This window comes from Trichosurus vulpecula, chromosome 1 (genome assembly GCF_011100635.1).
Source record: "Trichosurus vulpecula isolate mTriVul1 chromosome 1, mTriVul1.pri, whole genome shotgun sequence".
NCBI classification, from domain to species: Eukaryota; Metazoa; Chordata; class Mammalia; order Diprotodontia; family Phalangeridae; genus Trichosurus; species Trichosurus vulpecula.
Genome location: NC_050573.1, coordinates 228,158,948 through 228,175,862, shown reverse-complemented (window position 1 = coordinate 228,175,862; position 16,915 = coordinate 228,158,948).

Genomic DNA, 16,915 nt, shown 5'->3' with positions numbered 1-16,915 from the left:
TTGTCTCTCACAGATGTCCAGTGCCTTTTAAATCTCTTCCTAATAAAATATTCATAATACCTAGCCTCTTTTTTCTTGGTTCTGAACCTTATTTTCCAGCGTCTTCTTCATTGTCTTCCTCTAAGTTCAATTATGCTTTAAAGTCAGCAAGTATCAAAGTATATGCTGAATTCGAAAAAGTTGAATTATCTTATTTTTATAGTTTTTAAAAAATAATTCCTTTTGTAGATTTTTTTTCCACCTTTTCATCCTCTGTAATAGAGGTTTAAGGAATGGCTGCAGTTATCTTTATGGCCTTCTTTTTACTTGTGCTTATTATGAGCATTGCAAGGCAAGATGACCAAGTACCCCATAAAATGATGTTTCTTGTTTCTTTTGGTCACAGTGAAACCAATTTGACTAATCTCTGTATTTGTTTCCTCCTAGAAAACCTGTACAGTAATGTCCTAAGGCTTCTGGTTTCATTTTTAGTGTGAATGTCAAAGCTGATATGACAGTTCCTCCAGTAGTATGTGAACTCATTAGTTGTTGGACAAGGAGGTAATATTTAGAGAACCAATAGTTAAATTCATGTTCATAGAAAATCCAAAACCAGATCAATTCTTAGCACCCTATGGCCACTTTTCTTCCATTCTGTCATCAGCGTAGAAATGGAGGGAGACCACAGAGGAATAAGATCCATTTTTAAATTTTGAATTCATCACCCGGAAGCCATCCTGCTAAGTTATGAACCTCTCCATGGTTAGCTAGAATTATTTTTAGACGGCACACATAGTGTCCCTCTGGACCTGTACTTAGTAGGACCTAAAAGGACTTGCACTGTACTGGCATAGCCTTTGAGAACCTAGGACCACCTCTATGCAATGATGAGGCATTGCTGGGAGGTTGGAGAGGAGGGATAAGTATGTATGTGTGTGTATATGAAGGATATAAGAACCACAACAACAACTAACATTTATATAGGACCTACCTGTGTGTCAGGCAGGCACTGTGCCAAGTGCTATACAAATATTCTTTCATTTGATCCACAATGATCATCACAATAACCCTGGGATGTAAGTGTTATTATCATTCCCGTTTTATAGATGAGGCAACTGAAACAAACAGAGGGTAAGTGACTTGCCCAAGGTCACACAGCTAGTAAAATCTGAGGCCAGATTTGAACTCAGGTCTTCCTGACTCCATGCCCAGGGCTCTACCCACTGTGCCACTTTGCTGCTATATGCTGTACATATGCATACATATATCTTTGCATGAATGTGTATATATGTATGTGTATACATATATACATATATGTATACATACATTATACATACATACACACAAATTTAATGAAGTTAGAGATAAAAAACAATTAACCTTTTTCCTTGGAGTACAATATTAGGAGTTAGCTGAAGTGCCCCCCTGGGCTTTTGGAGAACTTAGTATGATAGTTTCTTTTGGTCATATTCACTTACACATGCAAGTATTTGTATAAATGTCAATGTTTCTGTCAGTAAGAGTCTTTAGGATTTGGAAAAATGTGCATCTATTTAGTCTAAGATGACATACCAGTTATAGGATGAAGAAAATTAAACAAGCATTCCTCAGATCTCTGACCCCGACCACAAACTGAAATCCCAACAAGAGTCATTAAATTACAATGTGTACTTAAAAATAACAAATTTGAAATCAAAATGTTCCAAGTCATTAAACTTCCAAATGATCTTTGAATGAAACCCCTTCTACATTTAGGTTCTGGACATCATTTTGGCTCCCACCAAAGCATCAAGGGAGAGATCGGCAGGGGGTCCTGGGTGGGAATATAAACAGGCAGCACTGAGTGGGAATATAAACAGCCCAAGCGGTCGGGGTCCCTATGGGAAGCAGCATTCCTTTTGCATAGTTTATGTGTGGACATCAGAGTCCAGAGCTGGCTTCAAAAACCATGGGCAGATTTTTAGAGTGAAAAGTACATCCAATTTCCTGGAAACCAAAGCACCCTGTGCAAGAGGCCCGCTTCTGGAGAAACTCCAGGTGAAGAATGAAGATAATGATTCAGTATTATTCCACTAAGCTTGCAGTTATATCCCCAGGGTATGCTAGGCTAGTTGGGATGATCTAGGGACCCAGACCATATAAAGGAGTAGGGAAAGGAGGACTTTAAAACAAGGGGAAGAGGAGAAAGATATTCCTAGAGCCCTGGTTTATCCATATCTCTGTCCTGTTCATTAAACTCTAGTGACTTCCAATTAATTTGATGTGCAAATATAAACTCCTCTGTTAGGCATTTAAAGCCCTACAATCAATTGATCAACATTCGTTGAGCACTCTGTCCACCATACCAAATGTTGAGGATAGACACAAAACCACAATCAGTCCCTGCCCTTAAGAAGCACACAGTCTAGAGAACCAACAGACAAAGCTAGATGTACTCACATAAGATAAAAAATAAATGGAAGGCAGTCCAAGATGGGAAGGCACAAGCAGATGGGAGTAGTGGTAAAGCCTCCTGTAGAAGGTGCCTCTCTCTTGAGCTGAGTCTGGAAGAATTCAAATGAAGCGGTGAAGTGGAAGGGAGGGGGAACACCATTCCAGGCATGGGGTATGGCTGCTCCCAGGAAAGGAGTGTCCTGTTTCAAGAACTTAAAGTAGGCTGGCATAATTGGAAACCAGAAAGGTAAGAAGTAGCTAAGCCCCCTTTTCAGTTTTGTTATGTCAGTCAGCTTTGTGCATTCTCCTTTTCGGCCGAACTGACCTTGCTGTTTCTCACACTTGACCTTCTGGCTCATTCAGACGGCCTTTTGTAACTTCTTTCACTAACCCTTCTAGATCTTTCCTCATTACTCCCTCCATTGGCATCCTTCTCTGAGGGAGGCCTTGGCCTTGCCCTGGCTCTCCTAGGGCTCTCTGGTTTAGGCCATGCGCAGCAGTAGGAACAAGCAGAGTGGTGTCTGATGGCCAGCCTCAGCTTGGGAGAGGCTCTGTCCCAGCTTGTGGCTACAGAGCTGTGAAGGCCACAACAACTCTTATGGACTCTTTTCAAAGGATACCAGGGGAGTGTCCACACTGTCCAAATCAATGCTCTCCACAGCCTTGAAATAAGAATTATATTACCACTGTATGGTGCAGGGCTGCCCAGAATAGTCATTTTAACCAAGTTTCACTTTTGTAGAAATGTTAAGAGGAACCTTCTTCCACCACCAAATGTGATTTACCCTGGGGCTCCTCTAGAAGTGGGTCTCTTCGGGAGCCACAAGTATATTTCCTTGTCCCTCATTTGCCTTCCAGAGGGCATCCTCCACCTCCTCCCAAACCAGACCCTAATAAGTTTTTTTCCTTTTTGCTGAACTGTGTGGTCAAATTCCTTGTTGGTAGCCAGTCACTAGAATGATAGTTCCCTGTAAGCAGGGAGTATTCCATTTTTTTTGTTTTGTTTTTGTAAGCACAGTGCCTAGCACAGTGCCTGGAACCTAGAAAGTTTGTTGATTAGTTGATGTGATATGTCTAAACCAGGGTTAACATAGAGTGCATGGACCCCCGAGGTGTCTGTGGATAGATTTCAGAAGGTCTGTAAACTTGCATGGGAAAAATTGTATCTTTACTATCAATATAATTAATAAACCAACATAATTTGTTTCTTGGTAATGCTACGTATTTTATGTATTTAAAAACTTTCAGCTTCAGCAGAATGCTAAAATGGTCCATGATACAAAAAACTTAAAAATCTCTTATCTAATTTTCATTATTATGGGTTTTGGAGGGGAGTAGATGAGAGGAGAGAGGGTAGAAGTGCCAGTGTGAGGAAGAGGGCTCTGGTCTGGGGTATGGTGCAGAACGTAAAAAGGATATCTGCTCCCAAAGTCACCCTTACTAGCAGCAGGCGTAATGGAAAATAGAGAGAATTTTAGGCACACTAGAAATGTTCTCCTCATCCAGTCACCTCCACTTGCTCATTGATGCTTGAAGTCTCACAATTAGAAATTCATTACCTTAATTAAAGCTTTTTGTCAGTCTGCTGAACTGTAAAACCACATGGGAAAGGTTATGCTTCATTCCCAGTCTGACATTTTTACCTGAGAGTTAGTGAAATTTTCAATTCCTCTCCAGTGAACAGGGAGGAGAAATAAGAAGAAAACACATAGCACCTAAGGTTCGTGTGGGTGTTGGGAAGAGAAAGGAGAGAATGTGCCAAGGCAAGGAGGAAAATGGCCCTGAACGCAGACTTTGCTACCTGCACTCTTTTGCCAAATGTGGGTATTGCTTACCTAAAAAACTGGGAATGTGAAGATGTCCTCCCTCCTTAAATTCTATCTTTTCCTAAGCATACACTAGCTGAATATATTGTTGAAATCTTCTGTGGTGGTCAAGGAAAAGATATGCATGACCCCCCTCACATATATAAATACACACACACATATAAACATGTGCAATATATTACATGTGTAAATATGTTATATTATGTGTTGTATATGCTCATTTGCATATAGGTTGTTTTATATATGTGCATATGTATTGTATTATATAATATGCATGTATATATCTTGTATTAGTTATATGTGTATATATATGTTGTATTGCATAGTATATCTGTATATAGATGCATGTATTATATATTATATATGATATATATACATAATATATAAGTTGTATAGTAGATGTGTATATGTGCATGTCATATCTATTACATATATATGTGTACACATGCATATATGCTTTACATATGCATTATATTGTGTATACACATTGTGTTATACATTATATGCATGTATATATTGCATTATATAGACATTATATATGTATATGGTAGACACATTATACACTATATAATCATATTGTGTTAGATGTATATGTATACATGTGCCACATACCATATATGTATATATGTTGTGCTATATAGTATATCTATGTATATATTTACATGTATGTATATAGATACACACATATACATGCACGTTGTGTCTCCCTATAGAATGTAAACTTCATGAGAGTAGGTTCTGTTTCACTTTTGTCTTTATATCCCTGTTGTGTCTAAAACAGTGCCTAGAACATAATTGGTGCTTGTTAAATCCTTGCTGATTGATTGATGCAGCCTAGGGGAGAGGGCAAGAAATATACATGGTTTATGGGAAGGAAAAAAACACCATAGAACAGTAAGCAAGGTCCTATAATCTTTTATAACTTTGGATAAGGGAGTGAATGAATCAGGGGCAAAAAGAGCTCAAGATAGATAAGCAGCACTAAAGGACTGTTCCCACCAGAAAGTGGATGACCAAGGAAGAGAGACATCTCCCTGAGGCAGTCTGGGTGCAGCTCTACTTGGGTGAAAGGCGGTAAGTAAGATAGGCTTCCAGTTCTGATGATGTCTAGATGCCAGTCCTGCACCCAGTCTCACCAGAATTTATAACAGAAGCTTCCTTAGCCTCATTAAGCTCACTGATCAGTTACCTCACCAGTGCCTAAGAGAATACAACCAATAAATCCTTAATTGTTCCTCAATCACCAACATTAGCTCATTTACATTTTTTTCTCCTAATCCTCTGTTTGAAATTCTTCTTTAATTCCAAGTTTTGCTGATCCTTTCACATTCTTCCTGGAAGGAACAAATCCACTCATATTTACAGACTTTTCCAAGCCACCTCTCCGATGCTTACCTGCTTTCTTAAAGCCCCACACTAGTACTTGTCTCTAGCATTTCTAGACTTTATCCTTCCTCTCTCCACCACTGCAGTCCCTATTTCTTCCTTCTCACTGAACTCAAAGAAAAACATGTTAGAGAATCTCAGAGTTGGAAGGGACCTCAGAAGTCATCTAGGCCAAGCTTTGCCTTAAGAAGAAAAGAGCACTAGATTTAGAGTCAGGAAGGTGTGGGTTCAAACACCACCTCACACACTTACTAGCTGTGTCATCCTATGCAAATCACTCCATTTCTCTGGGCCTCAGTCTCCTCATCTGTAAAAAGAAGAAATTGAACTTGATGGCCCCTGAGATCCCTTCCAACTCCAAATCTACAATCCAATTTTACAATAATACATAATATAATCCAAATCTATATTTATTTGTTTTCCTACAACAGAGTTGTTTTTTTTTTATCGTTTTTTGCATCCTAGTCCACAAAGGCAATCTAGTGAAGTCTACAGAGCACTTCTCAGAATAATGTTTTCAAGTGCAGAAAATAAACAATATTGTGTTATATAAGATACCAGTTATAATGAAAAAGTTATAAGATGTTTTTAAAACACACTCACAGACCCCACGTTAAGAACCCATGCTACATATTATGCATACATGGTCATCCCAGTCATCTAAGGTCATCCCAACCTTCTAAGAAAGCAGTACTAGCATTTGGAAAAAATTGTTAATTCAGCTAAGTTCTTTTTTAGTATTTTTTCTCCCCACCCACCCCCACTGGCATATCCTTTGCTTGATGACTTCCAGTAGGGGTGGGGGAGGCCACTACTTCTTCAGACAGAGCATTCCACTTTTATTCGCCCAGATGCTCCAGAATTGTTTCATATAACATACACTGTCCAACCCTATTCATAGAAACACCTCTCAATATACCTAACAGTGGCTCATACAACCTTGGTCAAAACACGTTGTATTAGGGTTTTCTAACCACTGGATGAGGGCCTTGAGAAGTAGCCAGCACACTGAGTGCTCAAGAAGAAGGATAAATGGCTATCAGGAAGGATTGGAGAGAAGTTAGAATAGATGGCCTCAGAAGTCCCTTCTGCTTCTAAATTTCTTGATTCTGAATAAGATTTGAAGAACTCTTTCTATTTTCCATGTTAATTTGTGTATAGGGAGGGGGATGGTTTCAATCTGTCTGCAGTGAGTTCCTTCAGTATGAACCAGTGGGCTCCCTGCAAACTCTGTCCAGCCGATATTCATGCAAAGCAAATGAATGTTCACCAAAAGCAATGTAAATAATATTTATCAATCCTTTCTCTCTCATCCAGCACTGAGTAAGCAAACAAACCTTTTCCTGAGTCCCACACATTCACATTTCAGTTGTTTCTGTTTAAAAAATTAACCAGTTTTTTTTTGCAAAATCCATACTCAGCTTCATTTTGAACTGCAGAAACTGATCCTATGGCAAATCCAGATGAATAGCTCTTGCAGGGCAAACGGGAAGTTATCTCAGTGAGGGAGAGGGTTCTAGAATTTACTCAGAACAGCTCAGAGGCTACAGAACATTCTACAAAACCTACAAGTCTCTATTTTGTAGGGTTTGTAGGAACATCTATTGGGGTCAACAACCAATTCCAAAGCAGTGCAAAACTTTATAATAGAGGTAAGTAAGAACATAAGTTCTCTGGTCAACTCACTGGGGGAAGCTGACAATCTAACAGCTAGTCTGGATCCTAAGTAAGGAGAGGTAAATGGGAAAGACACCTTGGATAGAGGCCCCAGGATACCTGTGGCTGGCAAATGCCACCATTACCATTTTTTCCGGGGTATCTCACAAGTGCTCCCACGTAAGGAATCCCACAGGCAGCATACACTGATTGGAGATAGTCCTGTTAGAGCAGTGGGGTGGGAGGAGGTCAGTTCCAGGAATGAGGCTTAAAAGCAGTAGGATCCAGTGAGGTCACAACTTGGAGTAGGGGGAGTGGGGCCAGGGCAAACTTCTCTCTTCCAGGACATCAGTTCTCAGGGGGCTTGCACTTTCTCCTCGAAGCACTCTTGAGTGTGTCATAGTCATCCACAACAGGATGAAGCATGCTTTTCAGATGTCAGCACCCTGAGAAAAATACCAGTAAGCCTATGCTAGTTTTAGCTCTCCCACTCAGATGATTTTTCTCAATTTCAACCCTGCTTCCTCCCTGGGTCAAAACTGCCCTTTTTCCAGTGAAATTAACCATTACCATGGCTGTCCCATACAGCCTTCATTTTGTTTATTTGTCACATCAATATTCCCCTTCTCTCCTGGCCAAAGAACGGATTGCCAAAAATCAGCTGCCCCCAATTTTTCAACTCAGGACAAGGTAGGAGTATGGCTCATAGGATGTGAAATTAGAGAAAGTGGTCTTGAATACCAACTCTGCTACATCTGTGTGGCCTTGGGAATTCCACCTGATTTCTCTGGGCCTCAGTATAATCAATTATAAAGAGGAAAATTAGATTAGAAACTTGCAGAAGAATATACCCTTATACATGGAGACAATTCCTCAATCTTTATTTTGCTCTGCTGTTTGATGAAATGTATTTTGATTTCTGATAATGTGTCATCTGACTGACTTTGTAAAAGGAAATACACCAGGAGGTGCTTGTTAGCTATAGTTTTCAAGATTAGGATAGGTTTAGGGGACCACATTTTTAATGGAGATCCTGAATGCTATAACTAGATGACCCCTAAAGTTCTTTCCCACTCTGTGGCCTATGAAGTGTAGATGTGTACTGTTTATTTTATATTTGAACCTATAATCCAAGCCTATGTAATTTATGGGAGAGCAAACTTTTTAAAAAAAAATTATTTATTTTTTTGTTTTAAACATTTGCTTTTATAAGATTTTGAGTTCTAAATTTCGCCCCCTCCCTCCACTCTCCCTTCCCCAAAATGGCGTGCAATCTGATATAGGGTATACATTAAGATCGTACTAAACATAGTTGCATAATAGTCACGTTGTGAAAGAAGAATCATAACAAAAAGGGAAAACCATGGGAAAGAAAAAACAAAAAAAAAAACAATAAGAAAGAGAAAATAATATTCTTCAGTCTGCGTTCAGACTCCATACTTCTTTCTCTGGATGTGGATAACATTTTCCATCATGAGCCTTTTGGAATTGTCTTGGATTATTGCATTGTTCAGAGGAGCTGAGTCTAACGAAATTGGTCCTTGCCCAATGTTGCTCTTACTGTGTACAAATATTCTCCTGGTTCAGCTCACTTCATTCATCATCAGTTCATGTAAGTCTTTCCAGGTTTTTCTGAAGTCCACTTGCTCACCATTTATTATGGAACAATAGTATCCCATTACATTCATATACCACAGCTGGTTCAGCCCCTCATTTTCTAGTTCTTTGCCACCAAAAAAAGAGCTGCTATAAATACTTTTGTACATGTGGGTCCTTTCTCCTTTTTTATGATCTCTTTGGGATACAGACCTAGTAGTGACATTAGAGAGTATACTTTAAAAAAAAAAGTTTTTCTTGATATAGTCTATCTTTTTACATCATAATAGACTTCCGCATTATCCCTCCCTTTCCCTGTTAGAGAACTATGCCAGGTGCAGTAGATAGAGTACCAGACCTGGAGTCAAGGAAGACTCATCTTCCTGAGTTTAAATCTGGCCTCAGACACTTACTAATTGTGTAACCTTGGGCAAGTCACTCGGCCCTGTTTGCCTCAGTTCCTCATCTGTAAAATGAGCTGGAGAAGGAAATGGCAAATCACTCCAGTTTCTCTGCCAAGAAAACCCCAAATGGATCATGAAGAGTTGCACATGACTGAAATGACCAAACAACGACAACAAAACTTCTTTCAAAGACAACTCCAAAGGACTCATGAGGGAGAGAGATATCTACATCCAGAGAAAGAGCTACGGAGTCTGAATGCAGATTGAGGCAAACGGTTCGCTCTCCTTTCTTTCCTTTTGTTTTCTTTCTCTCTTCTGTTTTTGTTTTTGTCTTTTTTTGGTTCTGTTTCTTCTTTCTCATGATTCATTCCATTGGTCTTAATTCTTCTTTACAACTTGACTATTGTGTAAATAAGTTCAATGCGAAGTTATATGTAGAAGTTATATTGGATTCCATGCCGTCTTGGGTGGGGCGGGGGGAGAAAATTTGGAACTCGAAATCATGCAGAAGTTAGTGTTGTAAACTAAAAATAAAAAATCTTAATTAAAAAAAAGTCAAAAAAGAGGAAAAAATCAGCACAACCTATGAATACATTGAAAAAGTCTTAAAACATATATGATGTGTGATACCTGTGGACTTCCCACCTCCACAAAAGGGTGGGTTGGGGTGTCCTCTCATATCTCTTCATTTGAATCATAATTGATCTTTATAATTGTGTTACATTTACTTTGTGTGCGTGTATGCGTGTGTGTGTGTGCACATGTGTGTGTGTGTGTTGTTCTTTTCATTTACATTATTGCAATTATTTTATATATCGTTTTCTTGGCTCTGTTTCATTCTGTATTCATGTAGATCATTCTACGTTTTTTTGTATTCATCATATACATCATTTTTTACAATTTCTTTAGCCATTTCTTGGGATCTAAGGGCATCTACTTTGTTTCCAATTCTTTTCTATCACAAAAAGTGCTGCTATAAATATTTTGGTATATATGGAGACTATCTTCTTATCAATGGCTTCCTTGGAATTTAAGCTCAGCAATGGAGTCTCTGGCTCAAAAGTTATGGACATTTTAGTCACTTTACTTGCAACTTTCCAAATTGCTTTCCAAAATGATTGTACCATTTTGCAAGCCCACCAACAATGTATTAGTGTGCTTATCATCCCACAACCCCTTCAATTGCCATTTTTTGTCATCTTTGACAATTTGCAGGGTGTGAGGTAAAACCTTAGGGTTTCTAAATTTGTGTTTCTTTTATTATTAGTGATTTAGAACATTCTCTCATGTGGTTATCAATACTTTGCAATTCTTCTTTTGAGAAGTATTTGTTCATATGTTTTGACCACTTATCTACTGAGGCTTGGCTATGTGTCTGTGTCTGTCTGTGTGTGTACATACACACATAGGTACACACATATAAACACATGTGTACACATACATGTGTTTTGTTTATATACCTTGGATACCAGACCCTTATTACATCCATTTGACCCAAAGATTTTTCCCATTTTATCACTTCCCTCCTTATCCCAGGTGCACTAATTTTGTCTGTAGGGAGAGTATACTCTTATTCTGACCATCTTACCATTGTCCAAAATAATATTTCTGAAACTTCTTTTGGAGATTCAGTTTTAAAGGAAATTGACAAACCACATGAGAAAATCACTGTTATTACTTTATAGATACAACTTGTTTTAGATCCAAGCCATGATTAATTTGCTTGATCACCCACCTTATCTAGCAGACTTGATTGTACATTGCTGTTTCCTAAAATTCAAATAAACTCTCAATGACTACAGATTGCTACCACTGATGATACTAAAAGAAATTCAGATGTCATAGAGCTAGAAATGGCACCATTTGGCAACTGATAGTGTATGTGCAGTGAGGAGTAGAGGATACTGGTAAAGTCCCAAAACTATGAGATTGAAAGGATGGGTTGTACCTTCGGCAGAAATAGGGAGGTGTGGCAGAACTTGGGACCACCCACAATAAGAGAGTATGATATGGATGAAAAGCTAGAAAAAGAAACTAAGAAAGAGTAGTCAGGTAGGACATGAACCAGGAGTTCACGAAAATCCAGAGAAAAGAGTATCTGAGAGGACAGGGAGGCCAATATTTCCAAGTGTAGCAGATAGGTTGAGAAGGATAACGACTGCAAAACCACTGTCAAATTTGGTAATTAAAAGCTGATTGATTTGCCTTCGGGGCGGTGTGGGGGGGGGGGGGGGGGAGAAGGGAGAGAATTTGAAACTCAAAGTTTTAAAAATACATTGAAATTATTTTTACACGTAACTGGAAAAAATAAATACTAAATAAATACTTCTTTTTAAAAAAAGAGATGATTGGTAAATTTGGAAACAGTGGTTTCAGTTGAGTGTGGAGACTGGAAATACAGTTGCAAAGGGTTAGTGAGTGAGCAGAGAAAAGCAAGAGGAAATAGTAATTGTAGATTTGCTTTTTCAAGGACTTCAGCTGAGAAAAGAAGGAAATATATTAGATGAGAGCTTGGTAGACTATAGTGAACCTTTTTGACAATAGAGGAGATGTGGTCATGTTTGAAAGCAGTAGGGAAGGAAGGAATCACTTGGTAGAAAGAAGTAGAGGATATATATATGTGTATATATGTGTGTGTATATATACATATATACATATATACATACACACACACACACACACACACATATATATATATATATATATATATATATATGGAGAGAGAGAGAGAGAGAGAGAGAGAGAGAGAGAGAGAGAGAGAGATTGATTGAAAATACAATCTATTGAAAAAGACTGAAGGGGATGAGGTCAAGTGCATATGCAAAAGGATTGCCCTTGGGAAGAAGGGTCACCTCTTTGTCAGAGACTGGGAGAAAAGAGGAAAGATGAGGTCAAAAGGATCTGAGATGAAGAAATAGGAGAAGAGCTTATATCAAATGGTCTCAATTTTCTCAGTAAAGAAAGATGCAAGGTCCTCAGTTGAGGGAGAGAAGGGTGAGAGAGATGTGGGAAAGTTGGAGAAGAAAATAGAATGTTTGAAATAGCTTCTGTAGGAAGTAAGTTAGGCAATCAGTTAGGGAGGAATAAAAAGATAGCCCTGCTGCAGAAAGGGCCTGATTGAGGCTGGATAACATGAATTTGTAGCCCACTAAGTATGGTTGATCCACTCCAGGTTATCTGTTCTGAAACTTGTTCATTGAGAGGCAAGCATTTGTAACACTTTGCTGCATGAGTCCAAATCACCTGAGACAGAGGCACTTGTATGAAAGACAGCAAGGATCTGCTCCTGGGAGAAAACATCCTATGTTCCCCCACCCATGAGAAGGAGCAGCCTCTTTCCATTGGCTGCATGGCCAAAATAGGTTGTGTCTTTAAAACTACCAGAATGGGACAGTCTCACTCTTTCTGGCAGCATCCAAAGTGCATCACCTAATGCCATGTACTGAGCTGGGAGGAGAGAAGGACCACATGCTTGCTATCTCTTTTGGCCCTGTAGTCCCAAGAAATAGGCTTGGGTTTTAAGTCCGTTTTATTTCCATATCTAGGCACAAGTAGTGGAGTCCATGCGCCAGGGAGGGCCAGCCATGGCTATCTTGGAGACAGAATCTCAGGCCACATGTTGCTACCAGCTTATCAGGAAAACCTGGAAAAATCCAGGGGCTGGGACACAAGCTCCAGGGGGCTTTAGACTCAGAATTTTGTGGCACTGATGCTAAGAGCTGCATTATACTATGAACCTAATTCCCTTCTCTTTCCCAGTAACTGAGGTATAAGGGGGACTATGCCTTCCAGGAATTGGGGTGTGTGTGTGGCGTTTGTATGTTTCTTGCTTTACAATTGAATTAAATATTCCTTGTAAAAACTAATCTTACTGTTAAGCAGTAAATGGAATTGGGGTACAGGATACCCCTAAAATTGGGGGAATACCATTGGTGAATGCTTCAGCTAATGTCAGAAATACTGTACACCCTCCAACTACCCTAATGTAACTGGAAAGCTCTAGGGTAGGGTAAAATATAATATACTTGGCTCTCAGGCAGAGGGAGCCAGGGTAGTCACTGCTACATACAGTAATTCCTTTTGCATCAAATTAGGCTTTTCATTACCTAAATGTGATGTAAAGACAAGGTCAGCTGGAAATGATCTGTCATAATTTATGTATTTAAGAAGATAGACTGTGCTTTAAAGAAATAGCCTCTATAATTTCTCAAGGTTTTATTTTTTCTTACCTCTCTTCATCCTTGCTCCCTAATTATTATTTTTACATCATACTTCCCTCCCAAGAAGTGTCGTGGGATTCTGGAGTTCTGTGATAATAAATCTTGTATCTTCTTTCTCTTCTCTCTCCCTTCCTATTTGCTTTTTATTGACTTCCAGCCCAGATAGTTCTGCATATTTATCATGGATGAGAAAGCAGTAATTCATCATCACCTCCTCTTTTGTCATCACCTTCTCCGTAGGAGGTAATGTGGTGTGGTAGGAAGAGCACTGGATATGGAAGTCAGAAAACCTGGGCTTGAATCCAGGCCCTGCTACTCACTAGTGAAATGAATGCAAGTAGGAAGTCACTTTTCAATTTCAGGTTACTCATCTATTAAATGGAGTTAGTAATATATCTACCACGAGTGATAAAAAAATTACTTTGTAAAGTATCAATAAATGGAAACTATTAGAATATTATGCATTCTGAATAATTTGAAGGGCTAATTTGCCCCCCCCCCCGCTTTATTTCTTTTGACTAGTATCTCTCTTCTGAAAGTTAGTCTCAGGGGTCACATTCTCCTATTTCTTTTAAATGTGATTGATCAACCAAATTTTTGTATATTTCGAAATGTAAATCATACGTTCCCTTGCCAAATTCCTTTTCTTGCTTCATTAATATATTCTAATGTTTCCCTTAAGATGGCTAAGTAGTCTTCCCTTTTCCTGTATTTAATTTCACAATAAATCTAGAGCTGGACTTAGAGACAGGGAGCTACATGGAATCATTTCAAGGGAAAAGAGAAGCCTCCCTCTCCTACCCCAGAAAAAGAAACCCAACTACTCCATGACCTGCTTCCTGATGCCAGAAACTCTCTTAGCAAAAGACAAAGATTTTCATTCTACAATGAAGATGAAAATTAAAATATTCTGCAAGAGTTAACACCTTAACAGAAAATTCATAATGTATAAGTGACTGAAATAACGTCTAGTCCCCAAATGCAGACTTCGATAATGGGGAAAGTTTCGATTTAAAGCCTTGTTGTTGTTTCTTTTTCATTAAGGAAGATGATGCCATGACTTGCAAGTGAATTAGATTTAAGTGAAGGAGGACTGTGCAAAATCACCAGCCTTCTTTTCTCCTCTGGAGCCATCTGGGTCCAGTGGCAAGATACAGATCAGGATGACTGGAGATGGCCACTCTAAGCCCTTAAAACTACCTGAAGGAGTGAGTGGGTGGTGATCACAGAAAGAGGAGGGGAATATTGAAAAGGTTGCCTGGGATTCCCTAAGATAAATGTCACTGTTTTTATAACTATGTTTGAAGTTGGTCCGTTTACAGCCATTGTGTAGTTCACATACCATACTTCCCTGACTTTACATTCCATGTCCTCAGTGGTTTTTAAAAAAAAAAAAAAAAAAAGATTGTATCTGTTAAACTGGCTCTGTCTTTCTTCCCATAAGGGAATGCTGTAGTTAGCTGTCTGCTTTGGGATGGGAATCTTAATCACTACTTTCTTAAAGTATCCAAATGTTCTACCTCATAAGTGGTTTTCTTTGGCTTCGCTCCATCATATCAATTTTGTCTGCAACACAATCACCTTACAACCATGTTATCTCTAGCAACCACTTCACATTTAAATAATATTTAAACGAATTCTATCTTGGTATTTTTAATGGTATTAGTGCAAAGTCCAGCTGTCACATTTCCTCTACTTTTCCCTACAGATTGTTCTTCCAAAGTAAATCATAATTTGCTCCACTGTGACAGCTTATGTCACACTCTTTTATCCCTGACATCTGAATCACTAAATAAATGTCTCTGTGAATCCTATCCAATGACTGTTATTTTTTTCCAATTCAGTTCAAGAAGCACTTATTTAATGTTCAAAACACTGTTCTAAGCTTCTGGGGATACAAAGACAAAAGAACAACAACCAACAAGCCATCCCTGCTCTCAAGGAATTTACATTTTTTACTGCCAGGAGAAACAAGTTACACAGATAATTAAATAAAATATAATTTGATATTCTAATTACTTTATGATGGAAGTTCCCATAATATAATCTTGAGATGAGACCGGACTGGCTCTTTCTTTGAATTTCACCCATAATATGGGAATAATGAATTGTGAGCCTCAAACAAAATAATGTGCGTAAAATGCTTTGTATACAATAAGTGCTCTATAAATGCCAATTGTTGCTCTTGTTGTTATTGTCATTATTTCTGACAGTCGTGATGTATTTGATCTTGGGATCTGTCCTCTTCCTTTCTGATCTTTCTCTATCTACTACTTTTCTTCTACCCACAGAACTGGAGGGCAACCAACATGTGCCCTACGTAGAAAAACCTGTTGATCCTCTTATCCTCTTCTCTCTCTTTCCACATATATATGTAAGTATGTGTGTGTATATATATATGTATATATGTAAGTATGTGCGTATATATGTATGTGTATGTATGTATATATGTATGTGTATGTAAGTATGTGTGTATGTATGTGTATATGTGTATGTATGTATATGCATGTATATGTAAGTATGCATGTGTATATATGTATGTGTGTATATGTATGTGTATACATGTATGTGTATGTATGTATATATGTATGTATATGTAAGTATGTGTATATATGTATGTATGTATATATGTGTGTATGTATGTGTATATATGTATGTGTATATATGCATGTATATGTATGTGTGTATATATGTATGTATATGTATGTATGTGTATGTATGTATATATGTATATGTAAGTATGTGTGTATATATATGTGTGTATATGTATGTGTATGTATATATGTATGTATATGTATGTGTATATGTATGTGTGTGTATATATGTATGTATATGTATGTGTGTATATATGTATGCATACATATATACATATATATATATACATACATACGTGTATATATGTATATGTATATATACTGGCTTTCTTGTCAGTGTATTGGTTTTTCCCAAAGAGTTTCATTAGCCTCTTTGGCCTCCACAGCTAATATAGATGTCTAGGATGTCTTCATTACAATTGTGTTTTCATTCCTCCTTTCTCAACCACTTATTTCTCCTTATTTATTTGTTAATTTATTCATCTAGTCATTTATTTATTCATTAATTTATCCATCTATTTATTTGTTTGTTTACCTTTTTCCTGCCTCTCTCCTCTCTAACTTTTGTTCTAAAACCAATATTCACCAGATTCAAAGTATATGTTTCAGACTCTGCAAATTCCCTAATCCCTCTTCTATACCTCATTGCTGTTTCTTCCATCCTCCCCATTCATCAACTTACTCTTTGCGCTCATTTCATGAAATTGCTTTGAAAGTCCTCTCAGCACACACTCCCTCTATCCTGCCAGGGAGGAAAATAAAAGATTACTTTGCGTTAAGTGTGGTTTTTCGGGAGTTTAGGGCCCAGTGATCCTGCGATG